The sequence below is a fragment of the Eublepharis macularius genome, chromosome 8, assembly GCF_028583425.1.
Source record: "Eublepharis macularius isolate TG4126 chromosome 8, MPM_Emac_v1.0, whole genome shotgun sequence".
Lineage (NCBI taxonomy): Eukaryota > Metazoa > Chordata > Lepidosauria > Squamata > Eublepharidae > Eublepharis > Eublepharis macularius.
This window is the reverse complement of record NC_072797.1, coordinates 33,744,001-33,764,343: the sequence shown is the minus strand read 5'-3', so window position 1 is coordinate 33,764,343 and position 20,343 is coordinate 33,744,001. Positions and strand designations below refer to the sequence as shown.

The window sequence follows — 20,343 nt, the reverse complement described above, 5'->3', positions numbered from 1 at the left end:
TGTGACATACTAGGCTTTGGGAGATTTGGGTTCAAATTCTTACTCTGTCATGAAAGCTGGCTGGATGACCTTGAGCCAGTCACACACTCTCGGCCTGACTTACCTCACTTGGGGTGGTGTGAGGATAAAATGGAAGAGAGAAAACCATTATCCCTTTTGGGTCCCCATTGAGGAGAGAGGTGGGGTATAAATGAAATAAGCAAATAAACAAAGATTGAGATCTTTCTCTTACAATTTCTGATAAGGTTTGGAGGCAACCTTAGTTTAGTTTATTCGGTGTTTAACCTGCCCTCCCCACAAGTGGGCTTATGCAATATAAGTTCAATATAAAGATTTTTTCGGTGAGATCTCACCCTGGCTAGATTCAACAAAATACTCTACAAATATTTTTAAACAACACAAGTGCTCTGCTCTTTATAATTATTTTGTCCATTTTGGTGGAATTCTCCCTATATACAGCAGTTCTCTGAAGCCATTACAGATATTGATGGATCACAACAATCTACGGTCTATTCTATTGAACTATATTCAGGTGAGCCATCAATCTTTTACAAAGTTATTAATTATAAGTGTCTTAGTTGTAGCCAGAATTGTTTACACAAAGCACTGGAAGCAATGGTTGTTGTGGGTTTTCCGGGCTGTGTTGCCGTGGTCTTGGCATTGTAGTTCCTGACGTTTTGCCAGCAGCTGTGGCTGGCATCTTCAGAGGTGTAGCACCAAAAGACAGAGATCTCTCAGTGTCACAGTGTGGAAAAGATGTTGGCAGGTCATTTGTATCTACTCAGGAGGGGTGGGGTTGAGCTGAGTCATCCTGTAAGAGTTTCCCAGGGTGTGGAATGCTAATGGCGGGAGGCTTCACTGTATCCTGAGGAGGTTCTTTTGCATATGGATTGGGGCTTGATGTGCTAATCTTCTCTGCAGGGCTATTGTCGAGTATAGAGTGTTTTGTTAGCCTGGTGTTTTTCAGAACTGGAAACCATGCTCTGTTCATTCTTAAGGTTTCTTCTTTCCTGTTGAAGTTTTGCTTATGCTTGTGAATTTCAATGGCTTCCCTGTGCAGTCTGACAAAGTAGTTGGAAGTTTGTCCAGTATTTTGGTGTCCTGGAATAAGATACTGAGCCCTGTTTGAGTTAGGCTATGTTCAGCCACTGCTGATTTTTCAGGTTGTCCAAGTCTGCAGTGTCTTTCATGTTCTTTTATTCTTGTCTGGATGCTACGCTTTGTGGTCCCGATGTAAACTTGTCCACAGCTGCAGGGTATACAGTATACTCCTGCAGAGGTGAGGGGGTCTCTACTGTCTTTTGCTGATCGTAGCATCTGTTGTATTTTTCGGGTGGGTCTGAATACCGCTTGAAGGTTATGCTTTTTCATAAGCTTTCCCATCTGATCAGTAATTCCTTTGATATATGGCAAAGGAATTACTGATCAGATGGGAAAGCTTATGAAAAAGCATAACCTTCAAGCGGTATTCAGACCCACCCGAAAAATACAACAGATGCTACGATCAGCAAAAGACAGTAGAGACCCCCTCACCTCTGCAGGAGTATACCGTATACCCTGCAGCTGTGGACAAGTTTACATCGGGACCACAAAGCGTAGCATCCAGACAAGAATAAAGGAACATGAAAGACACTGCAGACTTGGACAACCTGAAAAATCAGCAGTGGCTGAACATAGCCTAACTCAAACAGGGCACAGTATCTTATTCCAGGACACCAAAATACTGGACAACACTTCCAACTACTTTGTCAGACTGCACAGGGAAGCCATTGAAATTCACAAGCATAAGCAAAACTTCAACAGGAAAGAAGAAATCTTAAGAATGAACAGAGCATGGTTTCCAGTTCTGAAAAACACCAGGCTAACAAAACACTCTATACCCGACAATAGCCCTGCAGAGAAGATTAGCACATCAAGTACCAATCCATATGCAAAAGAACCTCCTCAGGATACAGTGAAGCCTCCCGCCATTAGCATTCCACACCCTGGGAAACTCTTACAGGATGACTCAGCTCAACCCCACCCCTTCTGAGTAGATACAAATGACCTGCCAACATCTTTTCCACACTGTGACACTGAGAGATCTCTTTCTTTTGGTGCTACACCTCTGAAGATGCCAGCCAAAACTGCTGGCGAAACATCAGGAACTACACTGCCAAGACCATGGCAACACAGCCCGGAAAACCCACAACAACCATCGTTCTCCGGCCGTGAAAGCCTTCGACAATCCACTGGAAGCAAGTTACAGTTTTGACAACTCAAGAATGGTTCTTTAAAGATTTGGATTTGGTGGAAATGGACAAATGCACAGATAAAGAGCATTTAGAATGAACAGGAACTGTCTCATGTTGTATGCACATGGATTCTCTTTATCAGCTACTGGAGTGCTCATTTGGATATTGTGTGAATATTGAAAGTGGCTATAATGTTAACATTTGAAACTTTTTTCTTTTGGTTACTTTGGTACTTTGTTACTATTAGAAATTACTGTTTTTTTAAAACAACATAAAAAGATTGCCCCTCTTTAAAGCCCTGTCCTAGCCATCATGTAGCTAATGAAGTCAGCTCATAAAAACCTTTACTTCGATAAATGTTAGCCCTTAAGTTGTCACCAAATTTGTGCTTGGTTTTGCTGCAACTAATGCTCAGCAATCCCTTTGGAATTTATCTAAACCATGTTGACTTGTAAGCCAGTCATAGTGGTTTCAGTGGAATTTACTTCCAAATAAGTATGCTCAGGATTGCAGCTGTGCGACCTACTCCTGTACCTGTTTATGCCAAAATAAGTCCAATGGTGGTCATGGGGGTTGGCTCCCAGGCAAGTGGGACTAGGACTGAAGTTTTAATGAGATCTGGTACGACAAAACAAATTCAGGAGCAGATGGGAAAGTCAAGTGGGAACAGATCACTAAATATGATCTTATCACTAAAGATCACTAAGTACACTCTTAAATATCTGCAAACCTAGGCTTTAAGGGAAAGGATTAGGGTACGCTCTCCATTTACTTTCCTTCACAGTGAAACTGGACGTCTCTTCCAGACCACAATCACAAACCATATTTTTCCTTCTGTTGTTTTGGGAAGCATGATGTCTACCATCCCTCTGTGTGTTATGTGCTATCAAAGTCACTTTTGACTTATGGTGACTCTATGAATTAATGCCCTCCAAAATGTCCTATCATTGACAGCCTTGCAAACTGAAGGCCGTGGCCTCCTTTACTGAGTCAATCCATCTCATACCAGGTCTTCCTCTTTTCCTACTACCTTCTACTGTTCCTAGCATTATTGTCTTTTATAGTGAGTTTTGTTTTTTCATGATGTGACCAATGTACAATAGCCTCAGTTTAGTCATGTTAGATTCTAGGAAGGATTCAGGCTGGATTCAATTTAGAACCCACTTATATTTCTTTTTGGCAATCCATGGAGTCCATACTACATACATACATGTATGTGTATTAAGCTCAATTGTATTAGCATATTATTCTCCTCTTCAACAACATCATGAGATGTGATAGAGGAGGAAGACAGGGTCATCTAGATACTTCCCACTTCTTGTGGTATATCAACAAAGGCATAACCTCCAAATCAGGATGTCCTTGTCCCACTATATACTGCACTGATCAAGCCCCGCCTAGAGTATTACGTGCAGTTATGCGGGCCTCATTTCAAAAGGGATGTGGGCAAATGGGAACAGGTGCAAAGGAGAGCAGCCAGGATGATTAGGGGCCTGGAGACCAAGCCCTACAAGAAAGACCGAGGGACTTGGGGATGTTCATCAGAGGAGGCTGAGGGAAGATGTGATTGTTTTCTTTAAGTATTTAAAAGGTTGCCACTTAGAAGAGGGAAGGGAGCTGTTCCTGTTGGCAACTAGGGGTGCTAGCCTCCCAGAATTACAACTGATCTCCAGGTGACAGAGATCAGTTCACCTGGAGAAAATGTCTGCTTTGGAGGGTGGCCTCTATGGCATTATACCATTATGAGGCCCCTCCCATCCCCAAACCCCTTCCTCTCCAGGCTCCACCCCAAAAAATCTCCAGGAATTTCTCAGCCTGGACCTGGCAACCCTATTGGCAACAGAGGATAGGTCTCAAAACAATTAGTTTAAACTACAGGCGGGAAAGTACTGGTTGGACATTAGGAAAAACTTCTTAAGAGTAATTCAGCAATGGAATCAGCTGCCTAGGGATGAGGGGGCTTCCCTTTCATTGGCAGCCTTGAAGATGCAGCTGGATGAATACTTGTCCGGGACACTTTAGGCTGTTCTTGGATTGGGCAGGAGGTTGGATTAGATGGTCTGTAAGGCCCCTTCCAACTCGATGTTTCTATTATTGACTGGAACATGGAGTTGTTCTGAATCATAGTTCAAAGACCATAGTTTGTTTAGTTAGGTAATTGTACCCTAGTTTCTGTACTATAGATATTCAAAGCTCCTTATCACGTTCTCTCCTTCTCCATTTGCCTTCACAACAGCCACTCTGTGAGGTAAATTAGGCTGAGAGGGTGGATGACTGGCCCAAGGTCACCCAGTATGCTTCCTTGGTGGAGCAGGGATTAAAACTGGGACTTCCAGATCCTGGGCCAATACTTTAATCACGCTGTGGTGAAACACAAACTTTGCGTCAAAGGTCTAAGGCTCAATTCAGGGCCTATTTGGTGAAAAGGAATCTCGTATCTTGGTTAGTAAGAAAGCAGATGCTTGAAACCTTTTTATTAATCATGTATTACTTAGAGTGTAACGAGGCTATACATTTTATATATATTTGGTAGTTGTGGGTAGACTGTGCTGTTCCATTGATGCTGGCTGATCTTTGATGATAATAAATGGAAAGAACCCACAGGAATCGCAGGCAGGAACTGGCTCAGTCAGGTTCACTTTCCCAACCTGCCACCCCGGAAAGCTGCTGAAAGTCAGAGCAGCCCGTACTGCACGGGATGGATCGATGGTCTCTCTCCGACCTGGCAGGAAGCCTTTTCTCTCACGCCCACACAGTTATTTATTGACACTCCAGCTTTCTGTTTCAAACTTTCAAGCCAGCCAACAAGCACCCAGCCGCGTAACAGCGAACATAACAAAACCAACAAAAGTCACCACTCAGCCCTGGAAATCCCACCTCTAAAACTGCGGCTGCCACCCGAACAATAGCAAAGGAACGTGTGCTAATATTAACCCCGGAGCCAGCAGCGACTGCAGCGCGCCGCCAAGCACTCCGCCCCCCACGACCCACCCAGGCGGTGCCATTCTACCACCGTCTCAGCAGCTATGTCGAAACAACCCCTCCGGTGAAGTTTCTCTAGGCGCAGCCTGCGCCAGCAAAGCGCCGTTCCAACACCTGTTCGGCTTGCTGAGACGGAGCCGAGAGGAGAACCCGTGGAATCACGTGGGCAGAGGAGTAGAGGAGTGAGCAATGACTCATTGCTCGCTCCGGCCAATCCCCTGGGCGGGTTCCGGCAGCGGCTGGCTGCGAGGGCGGGCTCAGAGCTGGGCTGCGCCACGCGGGGCAAGAGAGAGACCCGGAGACGCTTCCCTTCCCCGCGCGCACTCGCTCTCTGGCTGGCTGCTGGTGCGTGCAAGGAGCTGGAGGGGCCCGGCTCGCTGGAGGTGAGTGAGCGCGCAGGGCTCGGGACTTGCGCCAACTTCCCGGGAACTTTCCGCGCTGGGAAGCGCGAATGCCTGGGAGCGGAGGAAGCCGCTCCTCCGGGCAGGGCAGGCTGCGACTGAGAGGATGGACCGGAGAAGGGCGCGCGGCGTACCTGAGCGGGTAGGGGTGGCGCCTGAGGGGCCGGGGCAGGCTGTTGGTCGAGGGAAAGCACCGTCCCCGCTGAGTTCGCCTCCACGTCCCTCCCGTCTGGAAAGCGGCGCGTTTGGAGCGGCGCGTGGCCGGCTCGCGCTCCCCTCTCCCCACGGAGCGTCCGGCGCCCCGTCCCAGCCCCGCTGCAAAGCGAAATGCTTCACCTGCCAGCGGTGGGAGCGGTCCGCGCGGCCCTTTCTGCTGTTGGCCGGGCACCGGCTCGGACGCCTGGCGAGTTATCGGATTAACAAGGCAGCGGGTCGAGGCCTCAGGGAAGGGACGCCAGGGTGTCCCGAGCCTGACCTACAAAACGGAAGCGGCTCCTCCTTCGCCGCTCGCCTGGCCTCCCTAATGCTTCTCCCGCGTGGGGGCGAGAAAGGGAACCGGCCGGCTTTTGCTGGCCGAATGCCCCTACGGCGTAAAACCCTCGTGGCTTGACAGGAGTCGGCCTCTTTCGGCGCCTTCTTTTCCAAAATCCTTCTTGCACGTTAACCCTTAGGCGCGGGTAGTCCGCGAATTCTGGGCCAGGCATCTTCCTAAAGCGGTGCGGTGGAAAAGGCAGGCTGTTCCCGACAGGCCAGGTGGAAGGTGCTGATACCTTTCTTTCTTGGCTGGTGCATGCATCGCGATGAGTTGGTATCTGTAAAAACAAGCTTAGTGGGAAAGATGAGCGAACGCGCCGTGGGACGACATGAATGGAGGTTATGCAAGGGACTGGAGATCGTATCTGCCGAAATGGGTGGCTCATCTGCATATGAAAGGGTCCAATCAAGGAGGACTGCTTGAGAGATTCACCTGCCTGAACTGTTCAACTTGGGCCTTGAGTACAACCCAGTGCTGTGTTGGCAGGTGTTGAATACAGCTCATTCATAAGCTGCCAGGCAATGTGATGGGGGGGGGGCACAGGTAGAGCGATAAAAACTGTGTTCTCAGCCCGGCTATATCTTACTGTTTGGTATTAACTGATATGCCATGACCAGTCAAATAGTTAAAGAGAGAGGCAAGCTTGGAAGTGTTTCATTAACATTTGTCAAGCACTGATTGTTGACTACAAACTGTCTGACACAGGACCTAGATGAATGCCTAGAAGCAAGAATCAAATTCCTTATTATAAGAACTGGAATAGCACTATACTGTCTGGCCAACTGCTCCATATCTCTCTGCCATTTTCTTTTCTGTTTTTCAAGGCTTCCTTTCTCATAAATGATGGTACATAACTCTTTCTGAACCTATCCTTGCCTTCACTGGGATTTCTTGTCCTCTTTTTGTAAGAAGTGACCTATTTCTTTTTTTGAAAACTCTGATTTTAGTCGATCAAATGTATTAGTTCCCAAAGACGTCGGTATCTAGTGTGGACTAGGGAAGATCTCTTACCTGTAAAGAAGGAACAGCAGCAGCTATTCCTCTCACTGTGAGAGGTGCTGTGAGGACATATGAAGACTTCATTGCTCTGGCCAGTGGCTGAAGAGATGTTTCATGCTTTAGACCATAACAAAACTGGTTTGCACGGACTGTGAGTTAGAATTGATAATATGCTCTGAGTGTACCGGTACAGTTTGGTGCAGTGGTTAAGAGCGGCGGGATTGTAATCTGGAGAACCAGATTCCCCACTCTTCTGCATGAAGCCGGTTGGGTGACTTTGGGTCAGTCACAGCTTTTCCAGGGCTGTCTTAGCTCCAGGTGACAGAGATCTGTCTCAGCTCCACCTACTTCACAGGGTGATTGTTACGAGGATAATAATAATGATGCACTTTGTAAACTGCTCTGAGTGTGGAATTAAGTTGTCCTGAAGGGCAGTATATAAATCAAGTGTTGTTGTTGTTTTTCTCGTATTCACTCACATGTTGGGGTTTGTTCTCATATTCAGTTGCATGTGAGGATTTTCATCTAGGGAGATACCAAATAGAAATGATTTTGTAGGTGCTTAAGATTTGACTGATCAGCTGTTAACTTGGAACTGAGAAGGTATTCCCCCCCCCGCAAATGGATTTGACAACTCTTGGAGGCTGGAGGGGAAGGTGGGGAGGTTACCTTGTGCTGTAGTATGTTGTTTGACTTGCTTTGTAGGACTCCTCAGCAATGAATGCTGTAGCTTGTATTGGATTGGTCAGTAGGCACAGGGTGGGCTCCCTTGTTGCTTAGGAAGAGGTCTGGACTAGAAAGGGTTCTAGTTTCCTCCGACACTATGAAATGTTGCAGATGAAGCAGCACAATGAGATAAAACCTCGAGTGTCACTATAGTGCTAAAAGTAATAAGTTTCTTGTTATGCTTATATAACTAGCATCTTACTTTGTTCATAACTCCACATGGGACAGTTTCTCCTTATCCCAGCTTCTAAGATGCTGTGTTTTCACTGTCACTGTGGTAGGTTTGATTTAATGTGCCATGGCAAAGCACCTGTCAGCCCTACTTTTATCATGGACAGATCTTCCACCGTTTCCTGGCAATATGGGCAGCCCTGTGTCAAGGAAGAATGGCTAATTTTTCCCCAAGGTTGTTTCCAATCCTTGGATGTAAGTGGTGTGTGTGTGTGTATTGCAAATTTAAAAAAACCTGAATTGTAAGTCCCTTTTAGAACAGGGTTGTGCATTGTTCACAGGGATTTCCTGCAGTGCCTTTCTATTCCAAGTTGTGCACGCTTTATGGAATATTTATGCTGAATAATTTGGGTTAAACTGTGAAAAAGCTTGAGATACTTGTGATGGCATGGCTCTTGACAAATTGCCCATGTTTAACTCTGCACACATTCGTTTTCTGTCCTCTTTCCTTAGCACCTGGTAAATAGTCTTAGTAAAACAAGGGTTCGCCTACTTTGTAAATAATACCAATTCCAGTTAAGTAATTTCTCTGAACTGAGAGATGGTACTTGAGTTTGTGGGGACAGAAGCATTAAGGGGCACCCTTCATGAAATACACAAGTCTTGAATCCATTCAGTTTTAGGCCATCCCACTGATACTTGGTTCCTCACTCACAGTTCTTTTCCTACTGTTGATGCTCAATTATTATTCATATTCTGGAGACATTGCGAGCCAGGTTTAAGAGGATTTCTGCAGAAAAGTCAGCAAGGTGTTTGGGGTTTTTTTTCCTCTCTGCACTTCAGACATAACCAAAAGCCTGTGTCTCTTAAGAAAGCTAGCCTGTGCTCTGGTAAGCAGTACTTTTTTCTGTTCTTATTAGCAACAAGCAAATCTGTAGTCAAAACCTTCTTCCCTTTAGTGAGAATAGTACTTGGTATCCAAAAATGCTGGGCCTACCCAACAACAGTCTATTCCCCTCATGGAAAGGGGACTGAGATATAGAATGAATGTTGCAGGACAGCAGTGATACTCATTTTTAAAATGCATAAATATCCTGCTTTTCTCCCCAGTTGGGACCCAGAGAAGCTCAGAACATTGTTCTCCCCTCCTTCATTTTATCCTCACAATGACTCTGTGAGGTAGGCCAGGCTGAGAGGAAGTGAAGGTCATTGAGCAAACTTCAGTGGTGGAAGTAGGGATTCAAACCCGGCTCTCCTAGGATCCTAGTTTAACACTATTCACTATGCAATGCTATAATTCATGTGGTGAATTGTTCCTTTTTGTTGGTCAAACTCTCTTTAGCCATTGGAATCTGTGTCAGTCTCTACACAGTGATGGAATACAATTTGCAAGGATTCTCTGATTCTAAGTTTAAGGCTGTCTTCCTGTCATCCCATTAATTCCAGTCTGAGTGATGTTCAGGAAAGTGTTCATTGCGCTCATTCCTCATTTTGGATTTTCACGAAGCAGGAACTAGCTGGTCCTCAGGATTTTTTCTGTGATAGAAGTTGTAGGCCTTCAGCCCAAAGAGAATGACTTTTCCTGTTTTGTGGATTGATGTCCGTTTGGGTCCACTCTTTTCATCCTGCCAAGAATGGGGGCTGCTCATGTTGAAGCCAGAATTCTTCTGGATTGTACTATTGCCCAGGCAGAAAGCAGGTAGCAAGGCCATTATATGTAGTAAACTCTGAAACAACTGAGAGACTTGAAAGCCAGATGGGATAAACAGAAGTTCTGCTTGAGGTCGTAATATGAGTGGATCTGGACTGAGTAAACCAAGTAGTACAGAGCTAGAGAAGAGGCTGTTCTTCTCATCCAGGCACATGTTCATAAAGAGACATGGTGGAGGTGGTGGGTAAGAATCATGGCCCCTGTGGAGCCCTCTAAACAGTAGCTATGGCAGCCCATAGTTAAGGATCTGGCTCTGTTTGATCTCTAATATAAGTCTTTCTTGGTCTACTTTTATTGTTATAACATGCATTGGAGGCATTCACATGCATTGCATATAGTGTCAGAGGGACTTAAATATGCTTTTTAGTACATGCGAAAACAGTTGGAGGGTTTAGGAAGTGAGTGTTTCAACAACACATCCTCTAGCCCAAGGGAACTGTTTCAAATAACCTGGTATTGTTGCATCTTCCAGGCTGTAATTGTATGCATGCAACTGAAAATAACTCCAGTTGACAACATTAGAGTTTACCTTATGAGTAAACATGGATTAGGGAATAGAAAGGAGGCAGCTATGTTGGGTGGCTCATCAAAAAATCCAGAAACAAAAGTTGTGAAATACCTTTAAGACCAGCGTAGCTAATGCCTGGGTGGGAGACTACCCGCAGATCACCAGTTTGCCCCTCTGCAGGAGAGTGAGATATCCATAAGCATCCCTTTGAAATATGTTAAAGAAGGACGCTGAAGGATGGTACATAGTTCATGAGTGTTAAATTACATGCAGAAGTCCCAGGTGTTATTTAAAATGATTACAGAATGAGACCTTGGAGAGCAACTGCCTGTTTCAATGGAAAATATTGGACTTAGTGGACCAATATTGGTGGTCCACTAAGATGATAGACAGAAACTTTGAAGGAGTGGCTTGGGAATGGAGAGATCCTTGGGAATGGGAGAAAAGAGACCTAGCTGGCCTCCAACTTTCTAGTCCTTTCCAGCCTTAAAAAGATCAGCAAACTTACGTTGAATTAGGTTTGACCTACTATCAGCAAAAGGAAGAGAGATCTTTGCCCCGTTCCTTTCTGTGCCTGACCCCTGGAAAGCAGATTCCTGGAGTCATAAGGCCTGTGTGGATTATTAGTCACACATGTTGGGCTGCTTGCTCTAGTGATGGGGATGGGAATTAAATCTTCCTTTCTATCCTTTCCTGTTTCCTCATTGCAGCCCAATCATCCATGTGGCTAATAATCCATGTGGATCCTGCAGTCCTGGGAGTCTACTTCCCAGGGATCAGAAGGGATTGCTGGGTAGAACATGGCAAAGATGTGCCCTTGTAATATGTAGAATTGTAATCCATTATAATTTTACCTTATTTAACTGGATATGATTTTAAATGTGTATTGATCAATCATACACTTCAGGGTGTAAATTGCCTCCATTCATGAATGTGGTGGTGAGTCTTCTGCCTAGATACTTAGTTCTCCTTTCTCACACTTAAATTTGGTACTCATGTTCTTTTGATGGTGTGGAAGCAGTATTTCAACACTGAAAAGATAAAGTATGAAGTTCTGGACTACTCTGGAGCCTATACTTTAGCCACTTTTTCAAGGTTGGTGTAGGGAGGAATGGTGTTGTAGGCTCCTTCTATATGATGTGGAGCTTTATGTGTTACCTCTGGTGTAGCTCTCATATTGTTACTATAATGTGCATGTCAATCCTTGTTTTGATAATCTCATTTATTCTCAGAGATGTGTGTTTTATCACTGTTAAATTTTTATTTTATAAAAACATGCTCCAAGGACCACTTCATACATATATTTGCTACAAGGATGTAGTAAAATCATCTGTCTTTATAGATGGTTATGTGCTCACTTGTGTTTGCCTTGAAGGCACATGACAAGAAGATGAAATTGACAGCAGATGCCAGCTATGTGTACAAAGATTAAAGTATGTTTAGTGTGCAATCTCCACAGAGAGGACCATAGGCCTCTGCTGTACACTTTTACCTCTTTAATTCTCCTGTACTACTCAGTGCAGAAGGCTCTTTAGATGACTGGTATGCAAAATTATAAGAAAAGGAATAATATTATACTTGGAAGTCTTATTGCAACTGTACAGGAAAGTTAACTTTTCTCTAGTGACTTTGGCTCATGGATACAGATTTTCTGACAAAGCTATAACTGATGCATTCTTTGTTCTTTAAGCAGTAAAATAAGTTTAGGCTTGATAAGAAGATAATATATTTCAACCACCCCTCCCCAATTTCTATGTCTTGAAAACTTCACATATCCAGGAAACAGGATATCTATATTCCATCTTCAGAAAGAAAAGCCTTATGTGACTGCAGCATTAAAACATTGTGTAGATTGCAAGGGCTTTGAGTACTTGTTCCATGAAAAAAAAACATACCAGGAAAAGCTACATTGCAGCATTATAAAATATGCAAACTTGTGCATATGACCGTTTTGTAGTTTTATGGGGAGGGTTAATGAGTGAAGCAGGTGACCAACGCCCTGACCAAGTGGGAATTATGTTGAGCTACCTCTGACTTCAGGGATTTCAGAAGATATTGCTTGTTCTAAGAGCTGCTTTGAGTTCCCAGCTGAGGAGAAAAGTAGGATATAAATAAATGCAAATGCACTTTAATGCCTGTCTTCAGCCATAAGGGCTAAAAGCTTGGTATTGCTAAGGCTGGAACCATCAAGATGCCCAATTGTGTTGATGCTACCTTTTTTGTTTTTCCTTGATTATATGGCATTGTAGAACAAACACAGCTGCCATTTTTCAGATACTTTTAAGTCCGGTAATTAAATAATCTGTTCATGCTCCAGAAATCAACTGTGTGTTGCAAGTATTCCAGAGATCATCTGTCTTCTGCCTGCTTTGACCAAGACTGTACATAGATCGCTCTAGAATTCTCCTGATTACTTCTAAACTTTTTTGGAACGAACTATTTCCTTTGAATTGCAGTGTGCTAAGAGTGCTGTCTTTTGGAAGCAATTCAGTCTAAATTTCTCAGATATATATTTGGTGTCCCTCATTGTGTCCCTAATGCCCTCCTCAGAATAGAGTCAGGATTGGTGTCACTTGAAGCACGTAGTTGGTACCAAGTGACATGTTTTTGGTTTCAGCTAAATTTTAACCTGCTTGGAGTATCCCTCCCCTCCCCCATTTTGTTCAGATAACTTTCTGTCAGGTTGAGTAGATGTTGAGAAGAAATTACAATTCTGTGGGTTCACTCCCCTGGCTGCCATCTTGGGTTCTTGGCAGCCAAGAAAATAATTAAAAAGTGAATTTGGAACATAGCTGTTCAAGTTGATAGAGCTTAGGTACTTTTTTCCCCCAGCAGTAGGGAATCACAACCAAAATTTTGTTCAGTAAACTCTATGCTTTAGAATCCTCTAAATATTGCAGAGCATGTACCTTGACTTGTTTTAATGTCTTGCCCTCAGCTTTTTTGGAAGGGAGATATTTACGTGTATCCCCTACCCTTAATGCCTTTGTTTCTACCAATTGAAAGCAGTCAAAACTGTGTAACACCTGTTATTTTACTGCCTGTTTTATAAGGATATACATTCTATATACATTAACCCTGTTTCATCCAAGTTTCTAGATAGATCTGACCAATTTTCCTGATGATACTGCTATATAATCTATTTTACTGGCTCCTTGGGCCAATAAGAATGTAAACACCCCCTCCCCAGAGATACTAAACCTTGTGCCATGGAGAATATGCAACTGATGGAGTGATAGCAGTTCTAATAATCTTAGGCCTGGCTTGTTTATAACTGTTTTGTGATGCCCAGTCCAGGAAACAGGCTTGTTCAGCAGTCTGGTTATTAATCTGGACTGATAAATCAGAGCTATTATGGCGTTGAAATCTCAGCATAGCATGAAGAGAGATTTGGGAAATTGAGGAGTTAAGAGTGTCAAGGGTTACGGATGGAAGATCCCAAAAGTATTTAGTCAATGCAAAGGAGCGAGCCAGTATGTTGGCCTTGGATCAAAATCTCCCTCCTCAAAGGTTGCTTTAATGAAACCACCTTGATGTTGGCTGATTTTGGATCATAATAAATGACAGTGATTTGTGGTTTGGTCCTAAGTGTGTTGACATGAAAGTAAAATGTAATCTCAACAAGTGTGTATGGCATGCTGCCTTGGTTTATAGCTTTAGACATGTGGTTTGAAGATTCCGTATACTGAGTTTCCTTGAAATCTGATATTGTAGGAAGATTATAGTTTTCAGAATATCACTCCTGAAAGGTGCTATCTGCTTTTTCCTGGTGATCATAAATGTCTTTACAGTGCAACCTTTTATGGTAACTTCTTCCAAATTTATCAGAATTTGGGACTTGCCTCTTCTCTTGTATCCAGTTGAGGGACCTGGCTTTGGAAAAGAGATTCAGTTCACTTTTCATGGAACGCAATTTATTCTCAAAGATGGATAATTGTGTTCTTTGAAGCGCCATTCATCACTCCTTTGCTGTGGTACTGAATTGGCTGCCTGAGAAAATTTCACTTTCCTGTCAGTTCTGTATTGGATGCTGTCCTATTGTTGATGGTTATCTTAATGCATTTCTAAATGTAGTCTTTGATTGCTCTCTCTTATGTTAGGAATCAAAATGTATACAGCTTGTCCTGTGAAATATGATGCTTGTACTTGGCATGATTTTTTCCCAGGCACTTATATTCTTGAATTGATCTAATCAAATGATGGAGCCAAACAGGTCTAGTCAGTGGTACTGTAAAGCCACTTAGCAGAAAGACAATAACATGAATTCCAACCACATCTTCAGAAGGAAAACAAAGTGAAATGGAAATTGTTCAGCACTGCTCTGCAAAATTCTTATAAGACGCCAAGTGACCATTTGTATTGTTAAATACTAACTTGGAAAAATCACTGTTGCTGCAACAACAGGAAAGAAGGTGTTCATTCATCCTCTTAACCCCTCTGCCCTGGCTATTAGACCATATGGATCCTGAGACCCCAAGAATAAATTTTCCAATTAAACTTTCAAGAAAGGATTCTGATTAGGAAAAAAATTGAGGTTGTAAAGAACATGTTTAATAAAACTTGTATAGCTTTTTTCACATGGTCATGGTATTTAATATACATTGCCTTGTTGAAATGACATATGGGAGTTTCACTTGGTTAATTTGGTTTTGTAGTTGAGTTACATCACTGAACAGATTTAAAGTTTGACGCTGTATGCAAATTCACAAGAACACTTTATACTGTGGCCTATTAGAGGCAGAGTTGGAAGAGTTTTGAAAGAATCATTGTCTGTGTTATATAGAAAAGAGTCCAGTAGCACCTTTAAGACTAACCAACTTTATAGTAGCATAAGCTTTCGAGAACCACAGTTCTCTTCATCAGATGAGACTACACACTAACATGGCTAACTCCTCTGGATCTATTGTCTGTGTTGTGTACCCTGGCAGCCTGACTGTTATCTATAGTAAACGGGTGTTGCAGGTTTTTGCATTGTTTCTGGAAAATGCTAGCAACAGGGAGAAGAGATTATTGAAGGCATTGAAGGCCATATAATACAAATGTGAAATCTTTCCTCCTATGTTTATTTACTTAATGTGGTAAAGCAAGCTTAGAATTGATGAGAAAAGTATTGTATTTATCTTGATTTCCCTCAAATTTCAATTTTTTTCTTCATTACTTCAAAGCAGTTGGAAAGTCCACACCTCTAAGGGTGATTCTCCTCTTTTAAAAATGAGTTTAATTGATTTTTATGTCCCTGGTAATTTAATTGCTAGTTTTTATTTCTCATTGTAATATTGATGAACTTTATGTTTTGTATCATTTTATGATTTTATAGCTGAATTGCTTTTATTTTATTAGCCACCATTACCAGGTGTCAGGACTAGAGATGTGCAATTCAGTATATCTGGTTTAAAAACAGACCAGAATAATACCTATTTGGTAGTATTTGGATATATATCTGGCTACACCTGTCTGATTTGGATAACCCAGTATTTAAGTTCCCAAATTATCCAGCAGTATTCAGGAATATCTAGGAATTGCATTTTAAAGGTTGCAGTAACTTGTCCCCCCCCCCACACACCTTTGCTGGTTTCCCAGGCCACAGGAGGAGGAAGGGAAGTAGTATTACTCTGTTTGTGTGTGTGTGTGTGTGTGTGTGCAACTATTGCTTGCTTGCCTTGGTACTGCTGGCTGACTAGTTTGGATGCTGGGATTTACCGGTTTGACATTGGTTCTGTTGCATTGGCCCTGGATTTTACTTGACCATTGTGAGTGACAGTTGTTCTGGTGGGCTTATAACAGTGTCCTTTGATTCAGTTTGGTTCTGCTGGGATTCTCTGGGTTGACATTGGTTTGGTGGGCTATTTTGGTTATGTTTACAGTGGGAGGCTTGGCCAGTATGGTTTCTCTTGTGTTTGGCAAAGGCTCTTTTTTAGGCTTCTGTCTTTTCCCTGCAGAAAGCATTGGATAATGCCCCCCCCAAGGAATAATAGAGAATGGCTGGGGGCACCCTTTCAGGGGCTCATATAATTGGACCCCTTGATCAATTGACTTGAAACATGTGGATTCTTTAGTGGACAAGCAGGACTATGTTCCCTGCAATTTTGGTATAATTTTCTTGAAAAATAGCTCCTCCAGCCCCCACAAATATTCCCCCATAGGGAATAATAGTCAGATATATTCGGAACTCCAAGTAAAACCCAAATCTGAATACTACACTGGTATTCTTGGACCAGAATATTGGAAATACAAAATACATGTCATTTCAGATACCTGAATCCAAAAATGCTGGGAGGGGGGGGGGGTTAGAGCACACCCCTAGTCTGGACAGATGGTCTATTCATTTCCTAAATCAATGAATAATATGAGGAGCTTTATGGACAGCGGAATTTACTACTTGAATTTCACCAATACCATGGCTCTGAATTCCAGAAAGCTGGCCTGGCAAAACTGAGGAGGAGGCCAGAGGGATGTTCAGATGCCCAAAGCAGCTTTCTTACCAGTGGGCAGTCTCCATAATATTTTCTTAACAGTGGAACATGGTCTACCATCTTCTGTTTATAATTTTCCCAACACATTTGCTATCTGTTCAACATCCTTCAGAAATAATGCTCTTTGGGAAGGCAGAGACCTTGAAGGACATTGTACTTGCCATTTTTGATGGAGTTCATCTGCCCCGTGCAGACTGAGAGACAGTTTGGTGTAGTGGTTAAGAGCACGGGACTCTAATCTGGAGAGCTGGGTTTGATTCCCCACTCCTCCACTTGAAGCCAGCTGGGTGACCTTGGGTCAGTCACAGCTCTCTCTCAGCCCCACCCACCTCACAGGGTGTTTTGTTGTGGGGATAATAGTAACATAATTTGTAAACCTCTCTGAATGGGCATTAAGTTGTCCTGAAGGGCGGTATATAAATCAAATGTTGTTGTTATTAAAGAACCTGTGGGTTATACTGGATTCAGTGCTATTGCTAGAATTTTTTTTTCTACAGTCTCAGTCTACCCTGGAAGATGGCCTCCTACTTTGACACGGCCAATCTGGCTTACTGGATCCATGCCATGGTAACATCAAGACTTGATGACTGTAATGAATGGTATATAGGTCTCCCCTCTAAGCTAACTTGGAAATTCCAGTTGGTGCAGTTGGGGTTATTATTGGGATCTTAAGAGGAACATGAATCTTACTCTCATTCTGCAATCACCTACTAGCCACTTACCAGTTACTAGGTTCGATTCAAGTCATTGGATATCACATACAAAGCTCTTCATGGCCTTAGTCCGGCATATCTACAGGACTGCCTACAGGAATCCCACTACTGCCATGAGCTAAGTAGGTGGCCTTGGGAAAGCCACTCCTTCAGCCCCAGCTCCCAGCTGTGTTGTGGAGATAATAATACTAACTTGTTCACTGCTCTGGGTGAGGCACTAATCTGTCTAGAAGAGTGGTATATAAATGCAGTTATTATTATTAAATTAATTTTTATGGCAATATATTTTTTCTTTTTATTTATGTTCTTATAGATCCCCTAAAAAAGCATAGGCAAAATATGTAGAGGAAGTATAAGTGAATAAAACTATTATTTTCCCCATTGCACAGACGTTCTTTTGTTTTTCTGCCTCTCCCTTTGGTACAGCCCTCTTCTCCTGCATTGTCTCAACTTAGTACTGCTGGCAAGCAAGTGCCTCTTTACAGAGAGCTTTTCTGACCCTTTAAACCTGGCCTATCCACACCAGTACATTAGTTCACTGGGCAGGAAGCTGCTCTGTGGATCCATTGGAATCCATTGACCATACCAGTTTGACTGTCTTCCCCAGGAAGTACAGGCAATATTAAGATGGAGTGGGGAAAAGAACCTTGTTCACTCTGGAATTCTCTCAGATGGTGAAATGTCATGGTTACCAAGGCCCAAATTAAGTAACTGTCTCTTTTAAGCTTCCATGCCCCTCCCCTTTCAGAATCACCCCTAGACAATAAAATGAATCTAAGGTTTTTTTTCTACATTTACCAATTTTTCTAAGGTTGTTTAGTCTTCCTCCTTCAAGCGAGGAGGCAGCCATTTTCTTTTACTAAGAGGGTTACTGACGTCCAAGTGGGAACCAGAGTCCTGGAATTCCTGCTGATCTGTCGACTGCATAGATTAATTCTTTGGAGGGCTGATTCTGTGGTATCACATTCTTACTGAACTTCCTCTCCAAATCTCCAAGAATTTCCTAAGCCGTATTTGGCAACCTGGTAACTCAGGGGAAGGAAGGTTCATACAGACGTGTCATGTTGAAATTTTGCTGCTGCAGCAGCAGCAACATATCTTTTACTGTGAGAGCAAAAAACATTTTACAGACTTTCCCCTAGTTTTGAGGAGGATGAAAAACTTTACTTTTAAAGGTGTGTGCATGGCAAGATCCCTTTCCAGCACTGAGTATGTGGAAGGAGAGAGTGCATTAAACTGGCATTTCTGTAGAGATGAGTTAAATGTTAAGAAAGGGTACTGCAGTCCTTTTTAAAAAACCCATCGTTGGAGAGGAGGAGGAGGAGGAGGAGGAGGAGGAGGACAAAACCAAAATATGTTGGCTCTGCCTATTATTGACTTCCCTGATGTCCACCATACCAGATGCCACTGATAGAGTAAAGCACATTGTCTCCACAATACAAGTTTTGCTGTTTAACACTATGGTACAGAGGTTAGTCAAAAACATGTGGACAAAGTTCTGTTTCAGATGATACATAAGCTGCAGATTCACTGTGTGCTAGATGGAACAAGCAGGTCCCTTAAAAAGGTGAGAGAAAAGGAAAATTGTAGTAGTCACTTATTTTTTGTTAATTTTAGTATAGTATAAGCCAAATTCTGGTGGTATTACGTAGCTGAAACTTACAAGTTCTCCTTGAATAAGAAATATACACATTCCACCCTGTGGCTCTTTGATATCAATTAAGAGATGGTTAGATGTCTCTCTGGAAACCAAGATCAAGATAATCTAAGCTATGGTATTCCCCATTACTATGTATGGATGTGAAAGTTGGGCAGACGAAATCTGACAGGAAGAAAATTGATTCATTTGAAATGTAGTGCTGGGGAAGAGTTTTGCAGATACCATGGACAGCCAAAAAGACAAATAAGTGGGTACTAGATCAAATCAAGCCTGAATTCTCTCTAGAAGCTAAAATGACAAGACTAAGGCTATTGTACTTTGGTCATATCATTAGAAGACAAGATTCTCTGGAAAAGTCAATAATGCTAGGAAAAGTGGAAGGCAGTAGGAAAAGAAGACCTAAAACGAGATGGCTTGACTCAATAAAAGAAGCCACGTCCTCCAGTTTGCAGGATCTGAGCAAGTCTGTTAATGATAGGACGTTTTGGACGTCTTTCATTCATAGGGTCGCCATAGGTTGGAGACAACTTGACAGCACATAACACACACATACACAATGAAGGGTTATAATCCAAATCTGACATAAGCTTTCGAGAATCACAGTTCTCTTTCGTCAGATGCAGAAGAGACGAAGAGAACTGACGAAAAGAACTGTGATTCTCGAAAGCTTATGCTACAATAAAGTTGGTTAGTCTTAAAGGTGCTACTGGACTCTTCTTGATTTTGCTACTACAGACTAACACGGCTAACTCCTCTGCATCTAATCCAAATCTGCACTCCCTCATTACAGTACTGGCATTATACAGCCTCTGTCACTATATTGTAAGATATTCCCTGAATTAGAAGGGTTATGTAGAGCCTGTTGAAACTAGATAAGTAGCTTCTTCCCAGAAAGGTGTTGTGAATGTTGCTATGTATCTTAGTTTAACTAAGATAATGTCTTGGAGACAATAGCTTCACTCTTCATTCTTTTGCCTGTTGGTTGGTAAATAGAAACTACCAAGAATGGGTAGAATTCCCATGTGTGTTTTTGTTAGCAAATATGTACATTTCAGTAACTGGGGAAGCTGCCAAGGGGGTTCTGTTGAACAACCCACCTGTTTAGTGAAACAATACATGAATGGTTTTTTTCCATAACTTTGGGATAATGTCTGAAGTTTACGTTGGGGCCTTGGAAAGGAGAAAAACTGGCTGAGAGGGTCATGCAAGGACTTCTAAGCAGAAACTGAT

At 42.7% G+C, this 20,343-nt stretch overlaps 1 protein-coding gene across 3 annotated transcripts in view; it reads left to right on the top strand.

Moving 5' to 3' along the window:
- The first annotated feature begins 5,490 nt into the window (after positions 1–5,490).
- Positions 5,491–20,343, top strand: part of ELOVL7 (ELOVL fatty acid elongase 7) — a 70,110-nt gene continuing 55,257 nt past the window's right edge. For all 3 annotated transcript variants that reach the window (XM_054986725.1, XM_054986724.1, XM_054986722.1), the window contains exon 1: positions 5,491–5,599. The gene's annotated coding sequence lies outside the window, so the exon portion shown is untranslated. The remainder of the gene's footprint in view (positions 5,600–20,343) is intronic.